Source organism: Ambystoma mexicanum, chromosome 14 (genome assembly GCF_040938575.1).
Source record: "Ambystoma mexicanum isolate Mex_15411 chromosome 14, UKY_AmexF1_1, whole genome shotgun sequence".
NCBI classification, from domain to species: domain Eukaryota; kingdom Metazoa; phylum Chordata; class Amphibia; order Caudata; family Ambystomatidae; genus Ambystoma; species Ambystoma mexicanum.
This window is the reverse complement of record NC_090940.1, coordinates 33,384,867-33,409,309: the sequence shown is the minus strand read 5'-3', so window position 1 is coordinate 33,409,309 and position 24,443 is coordinate 33,384,867.

The following is a 24,443-nucleotide window of genomic DNA, read 5'->3' as shown; positions in this document are numbered from 1 at the left end:
AGCGCAGCTTGCCGTGAAAAGTGCGCAATTCTTCGGGAATCCGTTGTCTGTATTGGCAGAAAGACAGATGTTGCGCACGGATCCTCGGCTGCAAGGGGAGGGGGCGTTTCTCCTTTATCACAAAACACCTGAAACAGTCGGAGGTACGGCTCGCGTAAGGTTGTGTTTTTGCTTCTGCCCCAGGGGCCCATTTACAGAAACTTGGCACGGTTTTAGCACTAGGGAAAAGTTTACCCTATTTCAAAAACACTAGGACACATTAAAAAACGATTGCACCTCGACAAGTGCAGACTGGAAAATTAAAAGCACCAGGGCAAAAATGGCACCAGTACAAAAAAGATGCCTTTTCACAACCTTTTTTCACCGGGACAAAGTTTGCCCCATTGCTAACATGGAATGGCATTCGCACTAGGGCAACATTTTTACCTAATGCACAAATGCATCCAAAATATATCTTTTTAGCAATGGGGGGAAGGGGGGGCAAAGTTTCTGTATTCTGGCCCCAGGTGTGTCTGGGGCGGGCTAACAGCATGGAGGCATGGGCAGGGTCCAAGCCCCACTGTAGTAGAGGCCCTACAGGGCCCTCCTCCAGACCATGGCCAAATCCCCTGCTGTGGCACAGGGCCGTTCTCCTCAACATGTCCCACCCCTGCTGTGGCACAGGACCCCCCCCCCTCCTCTGCTGTGGCACAGGGACGTCCTCCTCAACATGCCCCGCCCCTGCTGTGGCACATGACCTTCCTTCTCACCGTGTCCTGGCTCCTGCTGTGTTACAGGACCCTCCTCCTCACCATGTCCAAACCCCCCTCCTCTGCTGTGGCACAGGGCCGTCCTCCTCAACATGCCCCGCCCCTGCTGTGGCACACAACCTTCCTCCTCAACATGCCCCGCCCCCTGATGTGGTACAGGACCCTCCTATTCACCGTGTCCCGGCCCCTGCTGTGGTACAGGACCCTCCTCCTCACCATGTCCAAACCCCACTCCTCTACTGTGGCACAGGGCCGTCCTCCTCAACATGCCCCGCCCTCTGATGGGGTACAGGACACTCCTCCTCACCATGTCCAAACCCCCCTCCCCTGCTGTGGCACAGGGCTGTCCTCCTCAACATGCCCCGCCCTCTGATGGGGTACAGGACACTCCTCCTCACCATGTCCAAACCCCCCTCCCCTGCTGTGGCACAGGGCCGTCCTCCTCAACATGCCCCGCCCTCTGATGGGATACAGGACCCTCCTCCTCACCATGTCCAAACCCCCCTCCCCTGCTGTGGCACAGGGGCGTCCTCCTCAACATGCCCAGCCTCCTGCTGTAGCTCACAACCTTCCTTCTCACCGTGTCCCGGCTGCTGTGGCACTGGGCCGTCCTCCTCAACATGACCCGCCCCCTGATGTGGAACACCACCTTCCTTCTCACAGTGTCCGGACCCCTGCTGTGGTACAGGACCCTCCTCCTCACCATGTCCAAACCGCCCTCCCCTGCTGTGGCACAGGGATGTCCTCCTCCACATGCCCCGCCCCTGCTGTGGCACACGACCTTCCTTCTCACCGTGTCCCGGGACCTGCTGTGGTACAGGACCCTCCTCCTCACCATGTCCAAACCCCTCTCCCCTGCTGTGGCACAGGGACGTCCTCCTCAACATGCCCCGCCCCTGCTGTGGCACAGGACCCCCTCCTTTGCTGTGGCACAGGGACGTCCTCCTCAACATGCCCCGCCCCTGCTGTGGCACACAACCTTCCTTCTCGCTGTGTCCTGGCTCCTGCTGTGGTACAGGACCCTCCTCCTCACCATGTCCAAACCCCCCTCCTCTGCTGTGGCACAGGACCGTCTTCCTCAACATGCCCCGCCCTCTGATGGGGTACAGGACACTCCTCTTCACCATGTCCAAACCCCCCTCCCCTGCTGTGGCACAGGGCCGTTCTCCTCAACATGCCCCGCCCCTGCTGTGGCACACAACCTTACTTCTTACCGTTTACCGTGTCCCGGCCCCTGCTGTGGCACAGGACCCTCCTCCTCACCGTGTCCCGGCCCCTGCTGTGGTACAGGACCCTCCTCCTCACCATGTCCAAACACCCCTCCTCTACTCTGGCACAGGGCCGACCTCCTCAACATGCCCCGCCCCCTGCTGTGGCACAGGACCCCCCTCACCATGCCCAGCCCCCTGATGTGGTACAAGACCCTCCTCCTCACCTGCCCAGCACCCTGCTGTGATACAGGACCCTCCTCCTCCTCACCTGCCCAGCCCCCTGCTGTGATACAGGACCCTCCTCCTCACCTGCCCAGCCCCCTGCTGTGATACAGGACTCTCCTCCTCACCATGCCCAGCCCCCTGATGTGGTACAGGACCCTCCTCCTCACCATGTCCAGCTCTCTGCTTTGGAACAGGACCCTCCCTGCTGTGGAACAGGACCCTCCTCATGGCCATATCCAACCCCCTGCTGTGGTACAGGACCCTCCTCATGGCCATGTCCAACTCCCCAGCAGAGGTACATGACCCTCCTCCTCACCTGCCCAGCCCCCTGCTGTAATACAGGACCATCCTCCTCACCATGCCACGCCCCCAGCTATGGCAGAGGACATGCCTCCTCACCATGCCCCGCCCCCAGCTGTGGTACAGGGCCCTCCTCACTGGCTAAGCCCCCTGCTGTGACACATGGCCCTCCTCCTCACCCACCAGGCCCCCTGCTGTGGCAAATGACCCTCCTCCTCACCATGTCCCACCCCCTGCAGTGGTACAGGATTCTCCTCCTCAACATGTCCAAACCCCCTCCTCCTCAACATGTCCAAACCCCCCTCCCCTGCTGTGGTACAGGACCTTCCTCCTCAACTTCCCTGCCCCCTGCTGTGGCACAGGTCCTGCCTGCTCACCATGCCAAACCCCCTGCTGTGGCGCAGGGCTCTCCTTACCATGCCAGGCCCACTGCTGTTGCACAGGACCTTCCTCCTCACCATGCCCCCTGTTGCAGCACAGGACACGTCCCATGCCCCACTGTATTGTTGTGGTACAGGACCCTCCTCCGGACCATGCCCAGCAGCTCCCTGCTGGGGTACAGGACCCTTCTCCTCTCCATGCCCCACCCACCCTGCTGTGGTACAGGACTCTCCTGTGACAAATCAACTTCTGGGCACCTGTGGTCCAGGGATGAATATCGGTTTCTAAACCGTCAATCAGCCCCACACATCTAGTACACAGGAAGGGATCTGAACTGATTGGAATACAAGTGAATTATAAAACCTCCTTGTCCAATTTTGGTAACGTGGACGGAACGGCAGGCTTATCTCTGCAAGCTTGTGGATCGCTGGTTGGTTGCAACACAGCAAAAATACAATTATTACCCAATGATAAAAGGGACTGTCCAGTCAAGGTTGTATACACATATCTACTTTATTATTATTACAACAGACAGTTCTAGCGCATAATGAAATACAACCCACCCTATAAAGGAAGGCAGAGGACAGACAGTTTCACGAAGGAAAAGGATGCACTCTGGATACTGACAGGAGTGTAGTTGGTAAAGTAATCAGTCTTACTGTTCAAGATTATTTGGTTTCAGCACCAAGGATCAAAGAGCCATAACTGTCTCTAGGGGCCTTTGGCGAAGGACCAGGGGGGCACAACAAAAAATACCTGGTGCTTAAGAAGTTCTTAATGCTCGACAGCATCAAGGCGGTTCCAGGATGCTTCCAGATATCAGTCGGCAGGCAGTTCAGCAAGCGAGGCTGAACGGATGGCTGCAGACTGGCCTTCACGGCAGCTCGGGGTCAAGAATCGTTGTCTCTGTGCTGTTTGGCAGATCTGGAATGCTGGTTGAGGCGTCTCGGATGGCACTGGTGACTGCAGCGTGACAAAAGTCAGCAGTCCAGCCAGTTGTGGTTCGAGGACTCAACGGTCTCGAAAATGTCCTTAAAAGATGGATGCTGGTTGTTGCTTGAGTGGCACTCCTCCTAGTTTTGCAGGGCTCGTGTCGTCCTTTCAAGGCAGACGGCCCCAATCTCAGGACAGTTTTTGCAGGCAACAGCCTTGTCCTTAGTTCAGATGCTCTCAGGCACTTCCTATGTAGGAAGCTTGCTGGCAGAACCTAGCAGGGCACTGTGTGATGAATGGGTACCGGTTCTGGAGCTGCTGGACGGGTCCTCTGAGTCCAGTATCTCCCTCTGTTCCTTGGGATACGTTTAATGGAGGGATCTTGCTTCTCTCGTGGAACTCCTGACCTTCCTTCACTAGCGGAAGATGTAAGTTAGACTGTACCTTCAGCTCGTGTCCAAATGAGTCCTTCTTACTCCTTCCAAAGTCATTGGATGATCTGCTTAGTGAAGGGTTCAGCCCTCTTTTAAAGCTAAATGGGCCGCAGTGATTGGTGCAGACTAAGCCTACCTTAATGAACCAATACTGGGTCCCCACCAACAATCTTCTTTTATGCATCAGGTCAGGACCAGAGTGCTCTGCAGCAGGAAAAGGTGAGGGGTGACAACATATACCTAAGTCCCACCCATATTCCTGTCTGTTGTAGATCAAAGTGTCTCTCTGGTTAACTGAGCCCTCTGTGACTCTTGTAAAGCGCAGGTCTCCTTTGAAGTTTGTGCTAGAGCAGACTTCCTGTCTCCCCCAAATCACATCCTGCGTCCCTCTGAAAGGGTTCTGCTCTGCAGGGACACCTTTGGTAACTGATGGACCCAGCCAGACAGGCCATTCACTGCCTTTCATACAGAGGGATGGAACTAGCTTCAAGTGACACATTGCATACCAAAGGGGTGTTTGCCCTGCCTTCCTGTTGTCTGTTCCGGCAACCAAGCCTCTTCTCCAGGCTTGCCTTAATTATTCCTTATTAGTTTGCACTGCCACTAGCTGGATTAAACAAAGGGAAAGCAGATCCGTGGGGCCTTTGAGATTTAAATTAGGCTGCCCATGGTTGGAGGAAGGTGTGCCTTCCCCCTTCTGAGACGCTTTGATGTACCTGTGCCTGTCACATTCCTGCTGGACATGACAGGGAAGGACGGTACCTGTAGGGTGTGTCCTCCCTGAGTACACGTGACTATGTGTTTCATACGGGAAGCAGATGAAATGTGTGCGGAATGGCCTCACACATTTCTCTTAGGTTGATCTCCCATCATTCATTTTCATTATTAAAAAATCAAAAAGCCCAGGCGAGCACACTCTCCCCGTGCGGATGGTCGAATTCCTCACAATTACCCAATAGTAAAAGGGAGTGTCCAGTCAAGGTTGTATACCAATATCTACTTTATTATTATCACAACAGACAGTTCTGGCACACTACAAAATACAACCCACCCTGTAAAGGAATGCAGAGAACAGACAGTTTCAAGAAGGAAAAGGGATGCACTCTGGATTCTGACAGGAGGGTAGTTGGTAAAGTAATTAATTGAAAATAGTTCAAGGATACTTGGTTTCAACACAAAGGGAGCAGTGGGTCATAAAATGTCACTAGGGGCCTTCGTAGAAGGATCAGGAGGACAGAAACACAATGTTCTTTGTGTTTGTGGAAGTGCTTGGTGCTCAGCAGGGCGAGTCAGTTTCAGGGCGCTCTGCAGCTCCTGCAACAGAGTTCAAGGTGGTAGAAAGCTGTAGTTATCGGCAGGCAGTTCAGCGAGCGGGGCTGGACAGATGGCTAAAGGCTGGCCTACACTATGGCTTGGGATCAGGAATTGTTGTCTCAGTGCTGGTTGGCGGGTCTGAAATACTGGGCGAGGCGTCTCGGACAACATTAGCGACTGTGGCATGACAGCAGTCAGTGGTGCTGTTGTTTGCAACTTGAGGGGCTCGACTGAATTGAAAATATCCTCTAAGATGGACGCTGGTTGATGCATAGTGTGGCACTCCTAGCTTCTTTGCTGGGTTTGTGTCATCCTTTAAGATAGATGGCCCAAAGCTGAGGCGAGTGAGCTTATGGCCCTTGGAACGTGCATCTATGGCTGGATGGGATTACACCATAGTAATCACACCAGAGTAATTCTGAGTCCGAATAACCGGTCAAACTCAACAAGATGGCAAGTTGCTGCTTTACTAGCAATGATCTAAAACAGGGAGTTTACAACGAACACCAACGGACGTACGGTCATTCTCTCAGATATTTCCACAAGAAATACAATGATATACTTCATTATGCGTCAGAATGACATCATGTTACGTGGCAATAGTAAAAAACCTTTCAAGTGTTGGGATTGGTTAAGGGACACATCTAGATATTCAATCATATAGGAGTTAGGTTTGTTATTGGCTGTCCGTTATCAGGTGTACAACTTATGCCTACCTCTTCATCTTCATACGTGTCATTTAAGAAAAGTCAGTTACACAGTGCTTCATTGGTCGTCTAAGCTATAGGGTCCTTCGTTATACAGACTAGTACAATTGGTTTGGCACGCTTGTGTCATGTCTGGAACATTCTATTAATTTAGCAGCACATAAACTAAAAATCTGGTGCAAGTGGATAGGACATGGGGCTGCTCTACCACCCAAATAGCCCAACATCTCTCATCACCCATGCCTTCTGCCATGAAATCTTCTTTGTACATGGCCTTGCCATGTATTGTCGTCCTGCGAATGCAAAGGGAATGAGGGCACTCACTATCATATCTTGAGCTCCAAGTTCAAGCCCTATTTCCATCATTGACTCACGTGACAAGAGGCCACGATTCTGGTCAGTCTGCAAGCTTTTAAATGTTTAAAATGAATTAAGATTTGGCATCCTTTGTGTCACCTTAACGTAAGAGGATTCATCCTCCGCACACATGCTCCTCTTCAGCGTAGATAGCTGACCTTGACTTCTCAGTTCTTGACTTCAGGCCAGGGAGCCTCCCAACGCAGCTCCCGTAGCCTGCTATTCTACTGCGACACAGCCTTCCATTTTCTCTCTATGATTCTTTGATTTTTATTATTTCATGATACCAATGTCCAGTTTCTGTACAATGGCAGCTGCGCCTGCATTCTACTTATTACTTATATCTAGCCAATGTGATGACTTGAGCAATCTTGCGTTTCAGCGTCTGTACATTCCACGTGCTTCTGATTTCTGCAGCACTTTTATTGTGTAAAGTTCTTCTTGTACACATTTAAGATTCACTTGATTCCTTACTTCATCCTTTCTCCTCTAGGATCCACCGTTCCATCGTGTTTATTCAGTATTTCAGGATGTCGTGCACACTTTCGTATGATGTCATCAGTCCATTTTCTTAGCTCTTTCTCATATTCCTTCAGGGAGTTCCTCGTGTAGGCAGTCATCAACTCGAGGGTACATTCGATATGGTTGTCTTAATCGATACTGTCTTCCATATGCTCGCTGTACTATTGGTACAGTAGCTGGGGTTAGAAAGGGCATGGTCTCATGGCTCCAATACAGGGCGGTAGGGGGTGGGATCTCCTGCGGATATGTACGTCTGCTCCTCTACATTCCCCATCTGTTCGAGTCCTCTGCCACCTCCTCAAGTTTTCCTGCTTCTTTGAATCTTCTCTTGAAGAAAGGTTTCTTTGGTATCCATATCTTCATCACCCCACTTAGTGTGCCTGCATTTTTGATGTGTTCATCCACGCTCCAGGTCATATAATTACATTCTCCACTTGGGACACAGAAGATCCAACGTCCCACGTAATTCTTAGGATCTCTTGGATACAGGAACTTCCTTCCCTCAGGTGCCACAATACTTGCTTTTATGCAGTCTTTAAGGGCACTTTGAGTCTGCGCATTGTCTTCTGTTTCATCCTTTACATCGATCATGATCTTTATTTCCACTGCTTTCTTTGCTGTTTCCTGGCATAGTCCAATTATTATCCTTATAACACAGAATCAGAACATTATCATCACCAATATTGCTCCAAGGGACTTGAATATATATATATATATATATATATATATTATTGTATTCGGTTTGAATAAACCTTTACAACATTTAAAACAGTGTAAAAATCCAACATAAAATCAATAAAACAAGAAACATAAGTATTACAATACAAAAGCCATCATTAAGTAGTTATTACTAAAACCACCGCAACAACTGCTTACTCACACAATGTTGCAGACATCTTTCAGAAATCAGACAACCGCTATCTTTAGTGATATTCCGGAACCATGCATCATTTCCCACCATGGCATTCCAGTTAGTACCCGCTCAGTGGAGTCTACAAATTTAGCAAAATATTTGATTTGTGCTGCCATTAGTGGCATACATTCTAGCAGGAGATGGTATAATGTTTCTATTTCTTCCAGCTGATGACAGAACCTACAAAGAAACTCGATGTTAGTTACTTCTCTGTGTTTATTTCCCGAGCGAATCTCCATGATTTCGCCTGTGTTACAAACATTAAAGCGAAATCGCATCATCTCATTGCAGAGAACTTGACTAGGGTATTTTAGCAGGCAGGGTTCCACAACACCCACCGCCTTCTGGTGGGTGACTAGGTGAGAGTATAGTTTGGAATTAACCACCTTAGAAATGGTATTGGACCAATCTAAACATTGAAGTAATTTTTTCACATATAAAGGATTATTAATCAAAGTGTCGGTATCAACCCCCAGCTTTGACCAGGTTTCTTTACTCAACATTTTTAATTTTACCAGTTGGTCAAGTCCAGACATGCCACTTTTAAGACGTTGTCCCAAGATTCTATAAAGGTTGCCTCCTGAGTCATGAAGTAGTCTTCTGAAGAGGGACAACCTGTGCCACTGGATCCAGAAATTCCATGTTAGTAGTCCCAGCTCATAATGCAAGGCTTCAACAGGGATAGATTTTGGAAGCAAGTACATAATAGCTTTTAATACTTTAGATTCTATTTTTGAGATTTCTATCATTGCAACATCTGGAAAAATGTCTACACCATAGACCATTTTCGGGGTCACTTTTAACCTAAAATATTGAAGCAATGGAGTGATTGAAAATTTCCCAAATTTGTTATCTGTTTTTTAAATTGTGCAATCAGAGGTGTTCCGTCCATTCGGAGGTGCTCTCCATACAACCCTAGGTTATTTTTGTTAAAGATTGGGAAACCCAGATATATCATTGCTGACCGAAGCTGCAATTTTTCATTATTCAGAAACCACAAATTAGACTTCCCACTTTTCTTTATTTTTTTATTTGAGAGAATAACTATGACCGTTTTGCCAGGGTTAATTTTAAGGTGGTTTGCAACCGTGTATTCATAAAAATTCATAATCATACATTGCAGACCTTTTAGGGACTGGTCCATTAAGAGGAAATCGTCAGCATAGGCTATCCAGGCAATAGAGGTAACGTAACACCGATTTTTGGGGGGATAAAGGAACTTTTCTCCAGGAAATTACCCACATAAGAAACATACGGATTAAAAAGTGCCGGGGCAAAGAGGCATCCCTGTTTTAAGCCATTCCTAATTTCAAGTGGGCCGGAGAGAAGGCCATCCATATTCAACCCAATCTGCACTCGAGAGTGAAGATGTAGGTGAATAAGAATGGACAACAAATTTTCGGGCATACCCAGACTTTTCAGTTTCCCCCAAAGTGTATCTCTGTCCACACTATCAAAGGCCATACTTAAGTTAATGGCCGCCAGGTAGATAGGAGTTGCATCCGTTTTCCAAGACCTAGTTTGTAGAGTAGTCAGAAGAAGGCCACCCACTTCTGTCCGAGTACCTTTTCTAAACCCGTATTGCTGAGGAGAAAAGATGGATCCTTGCTTCATCCACCGGTTTATTTTCTTCAGTACAAGTCCTGCAAAGATCTTAGAGTCTGCATCGAGAATAGCGATTGGACGATAACTATTGGGGGAACTCCTGTCCCCCTTTTTGAAAATTGGAACAATGTAGGAGAGGTGCCAAGATATAGGTATGGTTTTATTTCTAGTAACATCTTTGAACAAAAAATAGAGAATCTTTGCCCATCCACCCGAGTTACCTTTGAATGTCGCATTCGACAGGCCATTGGGGCCTCCAGCTCTCGAGGAACTAGCTGATTTTATTTGCGACTCTATATCTGAGACAATAAATTTAAAGACCAGTGAGATGATAAGTTTGTAATCAAGTTTTTACCTGAGTCTTGTTGTCTATATAATTGTCTATATAATTGATCAACATACCCCATCCATACCTGCTCCGAAATAGGATTAGTTTTGGGAAATTACTTGAAGGGATTCCAGATTGTTTAACAATAGCCAAAATAGTCTGGAAGAACCATCCCTAAGGGCTACAGGGATAGTTTGTTTGAGCTTTCTGATATTGAAATTCAGGCTTTCGAGATCTGGAGAGGATCTCCTGAGTTGCCTGATTTCTTTGTGAAGGGCCGCTTTCTTCGCTTTTACCATCCCATGATAGATGTGGGTATGTTTAACCCAACTCTTAGGGGCCCGCTTCTTGTTCGAGATTAGATCTAGTGTAGATCTTAGCAGTATACCAAAATTATTATGGGAGAAAAGAACAGTCTTTTCTTCTTTCTTTGATTCCCCCAATATTTTCAGGAAACGCCTATTAGCCTTCATAACATTACACTCATGCCATATCAATCTATTTTTTGAGGGATTTATATGAACGTTATCCAGATAACTTGACCCACAGGATTTCTGCCCCTCCAAGGTGAAAGAGACCGTAAGTATGCTATGATCACTATATAGAGATTTACTAATCTCAAACTTCACCACCGCCTCAAGTAAATATTGTGACACATATATAGTCAATAGTCGACGAGTATACACTATTCAACCCTGTAGGAATCATTCTTTCCTTTTCTCAGTTGTCAAAGGCCAAGGATAATCCCCAGTCCAGGAAGAATGCAAGGCACATTTTCCCCTGCCATAGTTTTTGATTTATATTACCTAGAACATTCATCTCAATATGCTTGAAAGAATCTAGTTCCAGTACAGAGTATGAGTCACAAGACAGATCTGCATTTAGGGCACCCAGAACCATAATTTGAAGACCTGGATGAGTCGACATTTCTGCAGAGACATAAGCATTCAATATTATGAGCGCTTCTTCCAAATTGCATTTTGCGGACCAATAGATATTAATGATTAACATTAAAGTTTTCCCTATCTGCAATGTCATCTCAAGGAGAACCGATAGAAATCCAGATGCAATCTGTTTATAATTGCAAACTTTAAAGGGTCCCTTAATCTGTACAGCCGGTAAGAGACCCCCAGAGGGGCGACCCAAAATGCCCTCCGTGGCCATTTCCTGAAAACATGAGTATCCATCCATCACAAAAGTCCCAGTCAGTCATCCATGTTTCCTGCAAGCACAGCACAGAGTATTGGGTTAGTTTTTCACATACTTCCGGGGAACTCAAGAGATGAGGGTGACCCCTTGAGTTCCATGACAAAGCTGAAAGGCCATTCACATTAAAGAGAGGCGTTCATGTCCTTTAGCTGAGCGATAGAGTCTCTCAGCGCCAAGGCGAGCCATCTCCAGCTAGTTTCCTCTTCTGGCGTATCCCCAGGCTTGGTTTGCTCTATGTTCTGGCCTACTCTGCCATTTATTTTCTTCTGGTTTAGTCCCACCCGAGGACCTAGAATCCCTGGGTGGGGGGGAGATATCATAACACATCCTATTAAATTCCTCAGTCGCATCCAGGAAAGTATCACACATTGCCCTTGTGTAAAAGACCAGGCGGACACAATCATATCGATCCAGATTAATGAAATCTACCAGTTTGATGTCTGCCCAGGAGACAGTCCTTAGTGCTTCAATTTCGTTGCACATTGCTAAGATTCTGCCCCTACTTGAATATACTTGCCATCCAATCTGGAATCCATGAGAACAGGTATGAGAACCAATCGTCTTCTCCAATAGCCTCTGTCTCCTCCTCCATATTCGGTTTGATGGTGTTTGATCGTCTGACAATTGATTGCAGCAAACAGACCAAACGTGCGCACACCAACCCATACCCACCACGACACTCGCCTACTTACCTGTTTGCACGCCGCCTGGTCCTCTTCACCCCTGCAGCGTCAGAGCCGTCCCTCCAACTCAGGTCGGATCCGATGCCACAGGTTCCCTTTTCCTTTTTTTTTCTAGTCCCCTGCCTCCCATGTTGAGGAAGCTGTGGACACCCCCTGGAACTCCCCAAGGCTAATACATACCAAACATAGGGAGTGGGGGACACCCCAGCAACCCCTGCTCCACATTACGTTCTTTGAAACACATTGTGTATAGGCGCTATATAAATAAACTATCATATCATGTTTGGTATGTATTAGCCTAATTGTTAATTTTTAATTGGTCGAATGGTACAGGCCAAATTTGGTCAAATGTACCATTCGACCAATTAAAAACAAACAATTATGATAATACCCCATTTTCATGTGCAGTTCTGTCCACATGGTTATAATGTCCCGCAGAGTCTCGTTCTCACCGTCATGAGATGTTATGAATGTACAGTAGGAAGGCCCGACCTTGACGCAAACACTTCCTTCCATTCCTGTGATCATGTCAAGGACATACTTGTTCTGGAGTGTCATTAACCTTATGGCCCTCAATTCTTCTTTTATGACGTTAAATCTTTTTATAGTGTCATTGATTGTAACAGCTCCCACCTGGTAATCTGCAGCCATTTGGCATTCACTACTGTTTGGAGTCCAGACATGAATATAGATGTCATTATCAGAGCAGTCTTGTTGAACGACTTGTGTTCATCAGCAATTTCTCCATAAGCCTTTATTGATTTTGATGAGAAATAATACTCTCTCTTCATCCGCCGGAGTGCAAGAGACCTTCTTTTTCTCAAGTGCTCATCCACTTTGAGAAATCCCTCAATATTCATGTTGCTCTGAGGAATCACCAAGGCTGGAACATGAATGAGTACCATGGAACACACTCTTCCACAGTTCCTGGCAACTTCATATATGCTCTGGATCCACAAGCCCAATATCGATCTATTATGACAGCAGCCCCTCTCTTCTTTCCTGGGATATCAATTCTGTTCTTGCACCTTTTATTCTCTCCAACTTGGACTTTAACTTTGCTTCGAAAGCACATTGTCGCATTAATCAATAGAACTACAGCCTTTGGTCCTGATTTGTTGTCCACCCAAGTCAGCAGTTTAGAGTTCTTGGCCCATGAATTGAGGCATCCGTCATTCACTTTCTGCACCTCGTATACATGTTCCTTCCTTAGTAGATGAGCTGCACAGGACATCATCCAATTTTCCCATCCTTTGGTCGTAATCATTTATCCATAAATCAACAGCTGTGAGCACACCCAGAATCCAAGCATTCCAGTCTTTTCGGTTTTGTCAGAGCTATTCATCCTCTTCATTTGTTCAACTATTACTTTATCTTGTCCCATGTACGGATGCACAAGCATCTTGTCTGTCCATCCATGCTCCTTTTCCATTTGTATTGTTTTGATATAAACATCCTGGTATGGGAATGACGGTCTTGATCGCCATCGCAGGGTCGCCCAGCTCCCGTGGAACTGTCCTCTGGTAGTACATGCTGCTATATAGATGGGGCACTTTGCATCATGTGCTGACATCTCTCTTGAAATGAAAGTTCCTACTGTACTCATGGCATAGAGGATGAGAGAGCAGACATAGCAGCTCTCATCAGATGCTCTCTCCCCACCTTTTTCATGCATTGGTACCACATATTATTCCCCAAGTGAGCCAAATTATCAAGATAGGTATTTATCCCCTGGTTATCCTCTTCTGCATCCCTCTTATGTCATCTGACATGCCCAAACAGGTCAAAGTAATTATCATCATTTGTACTTATTCTGGGAAAGATCACAGGTGTCGTGTTTTCAATTAAACCATCAGAATGATAAAGACTTTGAAATGTAAGATACAGAAAGAAAAAGAGAAAGCACATGCATATGTTTATCAGGCATAAGAGTCTAGAAACACATTTTGTGTGCCACACCTTTTCCCTTTGAATTACTAGTCTTCCTGCAGCTGCATTTCCTTCTTCCTGAATCGTGTTTACTACAATTTCTCCAATCACATTTGCAGTTGCACAATCTGCTCCATTGTTGCAATTAAAAGCCTTCTTATGACTGGGCTCTTCTTTGGATCATGGAGAAAAGTTAGAATATCAACATCTCTTCTGACGAGGGTAAGGTATGACTGGAGTATAAACACACAAACTACTACAACAAACCTATATGTTTCACTTTCAACTGGTGGCATGTGCTTATTCTTAAAATAGATATGCTCCCAAAAAGGTATCTCGATATTGAGCTCTCTTCCAGTTTTTAATAAGGAATTGGCGCTTGGGCATACTGCTGAGCTGCTTTTTACTTTTTCAAGTGATCTCTAAAAAGTATGTTTTAAGCTCCTGAATTCTCTTTCTCCATGCACTTCCTTCTCATATTTCTAAGGAGTGTCCAATGAATTCCAGTCCAAAAGAAATGTTTTTAATAGCACACTGTTTTATCGTCTTTGTTCCTGGTCATTAAATGAGTCTGCACACGCTGTAATTCTTCTTCTTGACTTGCTTCCTGGTCTGCGGGTACTCGAGGGAGGGTCTCGCCTTTGTAGATCTTCACGTCTCCCAAATGTAACCAAGCTTTTCTTGCAGCCACCCTAACTGCAGTAGGGGAAACTTCTTCGACACAAAAAGATCTGTTAAATCTTGGCTCATTCCACCTACGGCTAACATTTTTAATAAACACTTGGTCTCCAACAATAACTTTGGTGGTGCTAATAATTTGTTTGGATTGGTTACTGGGCCGTCCTTTTCCATGTTCCGCGACCTCCCTCCGATGCTTGACTTGATCTGAAATTAAAGAAACAATGGTAGTCATACCATGCATGTCAAATAATCATGCATCAAATCACCTAGAGTCTGTGCTATACTCTGGGCATCACTTCCGGCTGTAGATGAGGGTGTAAGGGGCATCCTCATGCAGCGCCCTGTTACTATTTCATGGGGCGTAAGGTAATGTCTGAACCTGGCTGATTTAGAAGTGCATACGAGGCTAGGGGTAGGCAATATAGCCATCCCTTCTTCAGAGTTAATCTGATTTTTGCTATTCTTTCCTTTAGGAGGCCGGTGAGCCTCTCACGTATCCCGTTTGCTTGTAGGTGAGAAGCAGACGAAAATGTATGCTTTACACTTATTAAAAGCCCTATTTGTTCAAACAGCTCTTTGACAAAGTGCGGCCCATTAGCAGACCGCAATACATCGCTTACACCCCATCTTGGAAATACTTTGTGCACTAGGAACTTCGCTGCTCAAGTGGCATCAGGGTGTGTACATAGACCGGCTTCGATCCGTGGAGAAAAAGGACAGACCACCACTAATAGATACCTATATCCATTACATATGTGCAACATATCAACATAATCTATATGTAAATGCTGAAGTGGGCCATTGGATGGGGTATTATTCCTCTGATTGTTCTTAGTGTAGCTCAGCTGTAAACCTCTGACACACGATACAGTTCACAATGAACTGTGCAATGTGTTCCAATAAATTGGGAACAAACCAGTCCTCTGCAATGGGGCAGCAAAACCTTCTCGGGTTATATGCGTGGGGTAATACAACTGCTCAAGTGTGACTTTCATCACTGGCTTTCCACTGCTTTCCTGTCTCCATAGTGCTTCCTTTGGAGATAATGAACATCCCCTACATCTCCATAGATACTGCTCTTCTTGTGGGACTCTACCCTGTACTATTAGTTGCGTAATTGACAGCATATTAAATCCCTCTCGCACCAGCATGCTTCTACTCAATACTTCTTTAACACTTTTAGTGTCGAAACTAAACATTTCAGAGGAATATGCAACCCTTTTGGCTTCTAAGTCTGCGGCTTCGTTTCCACAAGAAAGAAAGTCTGTTTGTTTAGTATGTGCTGCGCAGTTTACGACCGCTATGTCTACTGGGAGTTATAGTGCCTTAATGAGCCTATCCAATAGAGGTGCTAGTTGCTCTGGAGAGCCGTCTGCGCGGAGATAACCCCTCCTTTTCCAACGTGACAGCCCTGCGTGCACGGTTGACGTCACATAGGTGGATTCACTGTACACTGTCACTTCCTGATCTTTATGTTTCTCAAGCGCAACAATAAGCATTACCAATTCTGCTGCCTGTGCTGAAAAATGGGATGATAGTCTTGCACTTGCCACTACCTTAAATTCACCAGGTAATCTATGTCTTACAACTGCAGATTCTGAAATCCTCTCCCCACTAGTTTTGTCAATATAGAGAATCTCCCCTCCAGCTAAAGCATTTTCTTTCAAACGGGGTATATCATCATAAAATTCAACATAATTAGCACAGTCATGCACATTATCACCTTTTTTTACAGGTTCAGCTATAAACGTGGCTGGGTTCACTATTTTACGCCTTACAATTTTAATCCCTGGATTAGAGATCATCACTTTGTAAGCGGAAGCTCTTTGCATTGTCAACGTACCTTTGGGTTTCTCTAAAATGGCAAATAAGGTGTGCTCCACATATAGCGTCATTGCAAAGCCCCTAGTAATACTTATGGACTTCTCAATTACAAATGAGGCAGCAGCCAAAGATTTTGCATGGAAAATGTCCTCTCGTGACTGAATCTAAAATCCCACTGCAATACGCCAAAGGTTTGTACTCTAAGGTTGTTCTTTGTGTGAGTACTACTGTCATTACTGACCCATTAGTGTGTGAAAACAAATACAATTCTTCCCCATAATTGTGGATTCCCAAAACCGGAACTGTACACAGTGCTGTTTTTTATTCCTCAAATCCTTCCTCTATCTCTTCAGTCCATTCTATCTTTTCCTTATTAACTTGAGCTTTCTTAAGTGCTTCCAAAAGCGGTTTTGTATATGTGCCGTAGTCGAACACCCAGGTACTGCAGTAATTGCATAAGCCCAGAAATTGCTGAATTTGCCTCACTGTATTTATTTGGCTTTGGTGTTTCCATGATAGCCTCAGCTCTCTCAGGTGTCACTTTCTTTCCTTCACGTGAAACTAACTGGCCTATGTACAACACCCCTTCCTGGCAATACTGTGATTTCTCCTTATCTACCTTGTATCCTTTATTTCCAATATAGTCATTAACTGGACAGAGTCTTGTCTACATTCATCCTCTGTTTCACTACAGATCAATATGTAATCTACGTACTGAATTACCGCACTGTTGAGCTCAATGTTACCTAAATCCATCTGTAGGACCCTATTAAAGATCAACAGGGACTCACAGTACCCTTGAGGTAAACAAGTATGTTTTAGTCTCTTTTGTCTGAAAGGAAAAGAAATAAGGTCTTGTGAGTATTTATGCAATGAGATCGAGAAAAACGCATTTTTCAAATCGATCACTGTGAAGTACTTGGCTTCAACTGGGATGCTACACAATATTGTTGCAGGATTCGGAACTAACAGAAACTTTGCTTCTACAATCTAATTAAGAGAGTGCAAGTCCTGGATAAATCTCCATGACCCCCCTTAGATGTTTTAATCGGATACACCTTGGTATTGCACAGAGACTCCGATGGCACTTAGATTCCCTGATTCATCAATGCTGAGATAGTCTTAAATATGCCTTTCTCAACTTCTCAGGACATGGGGTACTGTTTTGCTCGGTGTAAAAATGCTCCTGGCTTGAGTTTTATTTCAACCTCCCCTATTCCCTCCAAGAGGCATATGTCTTATGGGCCCATAGTCCAAAGTACACTTGGCACCTTTTCTATGTCTTCTTGAAGGAACACTGCTCTTTGTTACGTCAATGTCATTCGCTGTGGGGCTTCTCTTTTCTTAATCTTTATCCCATATCTAATGCTTATAAAAAACACTATCTCATCATCTATATGTTCATCTCTGAACGTATCTTCGTCTGTTATGTCAGTCAATCTGTAGCCGTCCTTAAAAGCTATCACTGTTCTCCATGCTCTGCCTTCATCATCTACTCCTTTAAGCATTGCTATTTCTCCTCATACTATAGCTGCTTCCAATTCTATAGGGATAGTATGCCCTTCTTCCTCATCCATAGGTACTTGTGGTCTAAATAAAAATTCATCAGGTATCCTTACAATTTTCCCGACTAATCCAGGTAGCCATGTTAATAAAATGCTTACCCCATACATACCGGAACTCCCCATAGAGCCACTTGCCCTGTAAATGCCACTATAAACTTGCCTTCATTTAAATAGTGTATTCCTGGAGTGGAGCACATTATTCCTTGATCAGTGAATGAAATCGTCATGTTAAGTTTGTCATCAAATCTCTACCCAGAATGTTAACTGCCGTTTGTCGCAAATATAACAAGGGGACAGACATGTCACATTCCACTATAGAAACAGGTATTTTATCAGTAAAAGAAACTAAATTCATAGCTCCAGAGAACCCTTGAGAATTCATGGTAATACCTAACATTGGGTATTTTCCCTCCCTTATATAGTCGCCTCAGTGTCTACAAGAAAAGAAAAAGATTTGTCTCCTATCGTCACATCGACTCTTGGTTCCTCTCGGGGGTCTAGTGTTACTGATAGTACTGAACACATCAAGTCACTCTGTGAGCTGTCTTATCGAGGGTACAAATTCATCCACATCCCAGTGAAAGGGTTCCCTTGTACCATTGTGACAACCCCTATCCTAGGTGTTAATATTTGCCCTGTGTTTGCATTCTGTTGTGTTTGCATAGGTGCTTGTTGTGATTGCCCTTGTGGTGCGTACATTTGTGCTGCCCCGTGCCATGCTTGCGGCGGCTGTGTCTGGTAGGAGGTGTGATCCTGGGCATAACCTTCTTGTGTTTCTGTGCTGTATGGTGGTAGATGAACTGTCCCCCTCTTGAATTTTGTCCATTCTGTTGCATGTTTCTTCAGCTTCTACATAAACGTGCAATGTGCCCTGTTATCCCACAATTCCAACACAATGGCGGTGGCCCTCTGGCCAATACTTCATTATATCCTATCCTCTGCGCTTATGTGGTGACTGGTGGTAATAGGTTATGCTGCTCGGGACTGCTCCAGCGTGGAGAATAGGGGGCGTGATTATGCCAGCTTGCGCGCCTGATGCCCTTCTAGAACCCTTCTCCCAAACCGTGGTACCCGTGGGATGCACTGCCCCTGAAAGCTCACCTGTTGATTAGTTTTGGCGAGCACTCTGTCCTGCTGCTTCTGGCTGGGGTGCTTGTTTGATCTGGACCGAGTTCTTTCACTGGTCCCTTGCACATGGTAGTCCAGTCCTGCTGCGACTAAGCCGCTATACTTCAGGTAAGTGTTCCTGTTTCCCTTTGTCTTTCCTCATCTGTTTTTGTTGTATTGTAAAGTTCGTTGTCTTGTATTGCTGTCCGTTCCACTTTTGATGTTTGCTCTTTTGCTTTCTTCCCTTGCAGGTGCGGAGCACGAGGCGGCAGCCGGAGGGAATGAGGAACGAAGCTGCAGTGGTACAGTAGCTGGTAAGTTGTTATCTGGGGGGCGCGTGGGGTTCAAATGCGGCGTAGCCCTAGGACAGATGTTCTAACCTTTTCTTTCTTCTTCTTCACAGGGTCCGAGTTTGTGGATGTAGAGTGTGGTGCTGCGGCATCGGATCAAGATCACTGGATGTCAGGAGATGAGTCTGCAGATGAAGCGATGAAGCACCGGTTTCCTGGAGGTGAGTATGCTGGAGAACCCTGGTTTCAAAGGTAAGTAAACTGGTCCAAGCGGTGGCGAGCATCACGTTGCAAGCAAGTGCACAGTAACGCGAAGCACCAGCCTTAAGGATGGAGCAGCTTATATAGCTGAGTTTCTGAAGCCACGCCCACCAGGTTCAGCCTGCCTGCCACACCCTGCCACACCCAATGAGTTAGCACATGAAGATCAGGCCTAGGGAGCCACACCCGATGAGTCAACACATAAGGATGTTCTCTGGAATAAAGGCGTTCAGCTCCTGGAAAGTTCTTGTAAAATAAAAGCACTCCTGAACTGAAATAAAGTAAAACACTCCTGCACTGAAATAAAGTGTTCCTGCTCACATCTCTATATGAGCCTGGCAGGGCTGAGTCCAGCCAGGGGCCCTGTGTTTATGGGTCCCATAAGTGAGTCAAGTGACCCATTGCCCCCATCACTAGATAGTGTTTTTTTTGTGTTCTTGGGCCTGTGGCCATGACAGCATTCCCACTCAAGGCCCCTCTCATGGGTGGTTTCCCCCCTGGCGCTGGTTTATTGGGGTTATTGCGGTGGAACTGCCTGATTAATCGTGGTGCGTGGACATGCTCACTGCATTCCCTGGTCCGATCTTGGGGTCTATAACCTTTCCAGTCTATAAGGTAGTATAACTTGGACCGGACCATCTTAGAGTCTAGGATCCTTTTAACTTCGTATTCTTGTTCTCCTTCAACTATTTCGGGATCTGGTGGAGTATCGATCTGAGTACCTGATCTCAATGGTTTTAGGAGGGAGACATGAAACACCGGGTGGATCCACATGTGGGCTGGGAATTCTAAGTCTAAGTCTAATTGATCACAGCCTTGATAGTGTAGGGTCCAAGATATCTGGGACGGAACGCCTGTGGTCCTTTCAGGGGGATGTTTTTGGATGCTAACCAAACCTTGTCTCCGACTTGGTAATTGGGAGCTTCCCTTCGATGTTGATCCGCAAACTGCTTCTGTTTCGCTTTGGCTCTGGTAATATGCTCTGCTGCTTCCTTAAAAACCGGGGTGATGGTTTTGTGTAAGGTTGTTACAGCGATGATTTGAGTGGGTCAAAAACAGATGTCCGTGGATGTCGACCGTACACTATGTAGAATGGGCTTTGTCCCGTATGATGTGAATGGAGTTGTTATATGCGTATTCTGCTAACCAAAGTATGTCCTTCCAGGTGTCATCGGTTTGTTGCAGCATACACCTTATTTATTGCTCGAGGGTCTGGTTAGTCCGTTCGGTCTGGCCGTCGGTTTGGGGGTGATGACTTGTAGATAACCGGAGGTCGATTTTGCCAGTTTTACAACACCTTTTCCAGAATGCAGAGACAAACTGAATTCCTCGGTCTGATATCAATATTGATGGGAACCCGTGTAGCCAGACGATCTGTTCCAAAAACACGGTAGCCAGAGTAGAAGCAGTTGGGAGACCATTCAGGGGAATAAAGTAGGCCATTTTGGAAACCAGATCTACGACGACTAAGATGGTATTGTATCCGTTACAGGAAGGAAGGTCTGTGATAAAATCCATTGCTAGCGTATGCCAATGTGCTGGGGGTACTTCTAAAGGACGTAGCAGACCTGCAGGACTTTGTTTTTGGGACTTGTGTTGTGCACAGGTGCCACAGGTTGCGATGAACTGGACAATGTCCTTTCGCCAAGTTGGCCACCAGTAATTTTTCTTTATTTTAGCTTGGGTTTTGGCTATTCGCAGATGCCCTTCTACTAATGAATCGTAATAGTTTGCAGTGCTTTGATTCTGTAATTTCTTATCCAGGATGTACAATCATCCTTGGTAATATGGTAGGTTATCCACGATCGTATACCGGTCTTCCTTCCCTAGCCATTCCTATTGTGCTGGTGGACTCATCAAGTGTTGCAGGTCATATTTTAAGTTGTCAAGAGTGGTGGTTGTGGCAATCATGCCTTGGATTATTCCTTTAGGGATGATGGCCATGGGGTTTGGTGTAGTGAATGCCTTTTCTCCCTCACTCATGCGAGACAGGGCGTCCGCTTTTCCTTTGCGTACTCCGGGTCTATAGGTGATGACGAAGTCATATTCCACAAAGAAGAGAGCCTTGCAGAGTTGGCATGATGATTGCGCTTTAGAGGTCTTCAGATATTGTAGATTGCGATGATCCGTGACGACCGTGACTGTATGTCTAGCTTCAAGAACATAATGTCTCCAGGCTTTGAACACTGCCTTAATTGCTAGCAGTTCTTTATCAGTGATTGCATAACTCAATTCAGGGGATGAAAACCTGCGAGACCAGAATGCCACAGGATGCAACTGACCTGTTTCGGGGTCTCGTTGTGACAGGACTGCTTCCATTTCTATGTTGGAAGCATCAGTTTCGACCACGTATGGTAGTTCTGGTCAAGGATGCCGTAGAATTGGTGCTGTGGTAAATGCTTGTTTTAGCTCCTGAAGGCTTTCTCTGCCTCTGGAGACCAATTAAATTGTTTATTTTTCGTATTAAAGAGGTGATTGGGTGGACAATCTGGGAGAACCGAGGAATGAACCAGCGATAAAATTTGGCAAACCCGAGTACAGTCTGTACTCCCTTTATGGATGTCGGTGAGGGCCAGCTAAGGATAGCGTCTACCTTGCGCGTGTCAATGCGTACGCCCCATGGTATAAGAATAAAGCCGAGGAATTCTACCTCTGTCACATGAAAGAAGCATTTCTCCAATTTGGCATATAGCCGGTGTTGCCACAATTTCTCCAAAACTGCCCGGACATGGTTGACATGGTCCTCCTTGGTGGTCGATTAGATAAGAATGTCATCAATATAGGCAAGAGCGCAGATGTCCAACAGTTCGTGGAGCAAGTCATTCATGAAAAATTGAAACGCCAACGGGGCATTACATAGTCCAAATGGCATAAACTGATATTCATAAAGACCATATTTCGTGCGAAAGGCCCTCTTCCACTCATCTCCTTTTTTGACTCTTACTAGATGGTAGGCCCCTCTTAAGTCTATTTTTGTATATATCTGAGTATTTTTGACTTGATCCAAGAGCTCGGGGATAAGCGGTAACAAGTACTGTTTTTTTACCATGATCTGGTTAAGAGCTCTGTAGTCAATGCAAGTTCTCAGGTCTCCCTCATTTTTAGGCACAAACAAGTGGGGCGAGGATGCAGGGGACTTGGACGGATGAATGAAGCCATTTGCCAGATACTAATCGAGGTAGGTTTTTAGATGCTGGTTTTCCTTTTCTGTTAGAGTGTAAATCTGGCCGCAGGGAACTTGAGCTCTAGGTACCAAATCAATTTGGCAGTCATACGGTCTGTGCAGAGGTAGGGTGTTTGCGTGCTCTTTTTGAAAGACATCTTGGTAATCCAGGTATTCAGGTGGTAGTGAACTGGTGAGGCCCAGTATGGTTTCTGTCTTCGACGAACCTGGGTTGGTAAAACCTTTTAATGAGAATCCCTTGCTATAACAGGTATCGGCACAGTCTTGGGGAAAGGTCAGAACTCGTTTACGCCAGTCAATCCTGGGATTGTGGGACTCCAGCCAGGGCATTCCCAATATCATCTGGAACTGAGGAGCACAGATGAGATCAAAGGTGATGCCCTCTTGGTGACCATCCTGACACAGAAGCATGACCTTCTCAGTGTAATGCGTCATTGGGGTGGATGATAGCTGAGATCCATCAACTGCTGTGATGTTATTTGAAACCTGCTTCTGTCGGAGAGGAAGGCCTATCCGGGTAGCCAGATCTTGGTCCATGTAATTTGCCACAGCCGCACTGTCAATGTATGCCTCTGTGACAATGAGACAGCTAGGCGGCTTGATGGAAATTAAAATTATTCAGACTATTTCAAAAAGGATAAAAAGAAAATAAGCTTTAATCAAAATTTGCTGCAAGGTCCTTTCTCTTTGCGTATGCTTCTTCTCTGATCCTTACAGGGGATCTGGCAAGGCTTCTCCTCCTAGTCCTCATATGCCCACCAGCCTTCAGCAGCTCCTGATGTCCTGTCTGGTTCGATCTGCAACAAAACCAAGAATTAACACACTCTCGCCTTCCAGCGTTGTCTTTATATAGGCAGAGTTAAACAGACCAATCAGTGTTCACTTCCTCCTCCAGTCTATATAAACTCTCCCATGCCCCGCCCCCTTTTCCCATGAGGCATTGCAAGCTGTCTTCGACCTCGACCTCCACCCGCTCCCTGTTCCAGTCATCTCTGACCAGGTGAGTTCTTAGTTCCTTCCTGGAAGGGTTTTGGTGGGTCTCTGGGCGTCTCGTGTTTTTGTCCTGCTCTATTATGTTGTTACAACGCTTATTTTCATAATCTGCGGCTCTGTGGTTCTCGGGTGGGTTACAACTGCCGAGTACCCGCAGGTTCCCCATGCCGCGGCAGCCCCGCCTCTCCCTGCTCGCGCTTCCTTGACTTCTCTGCCGGCTGTCAGAGTCAAACGTCGGCGTCTCTTCTAATTCGCATGAGTGTGACGTTCTGACTCTCCTGTGTCCACCCGAAGGTTCCATGTCTTTCAGACCGCCACCAGAATCGAACGTCGGCGTCTATGCTACTTCGCAGAAAGGCTGCATTCCGACTCTTTTGGGCCCGTCCTGGAGTTCCATATTACATTTCTCCATCTGTGCTTTGCCTGGATTAGATATCTCCTGACCCCACCATTCCCCAACCAGGTGGGTCTCTGGGTCTCGGGCCCCTCCGTGGTATAACTGACCCTCTTGACTGTTACAGCCTTCAAGACATGTATTTTCGACGGTTGCTTGTGGTTTACCAGGAGCACAGGGATGACTAGATGTGAGGTCTGTTTAGGTTCTTTTTCACTGCTCGCCAAGTGGACCCCTACGCTTGTCGGGCATTGGAGTTTCCCCGAGTCCTGTTCTTCTTCTTCACCCTTGTCAGTTGCTCCAACTGCTTTCCTGGGTGGTTTCACCGGGCATTCTCGGAGATA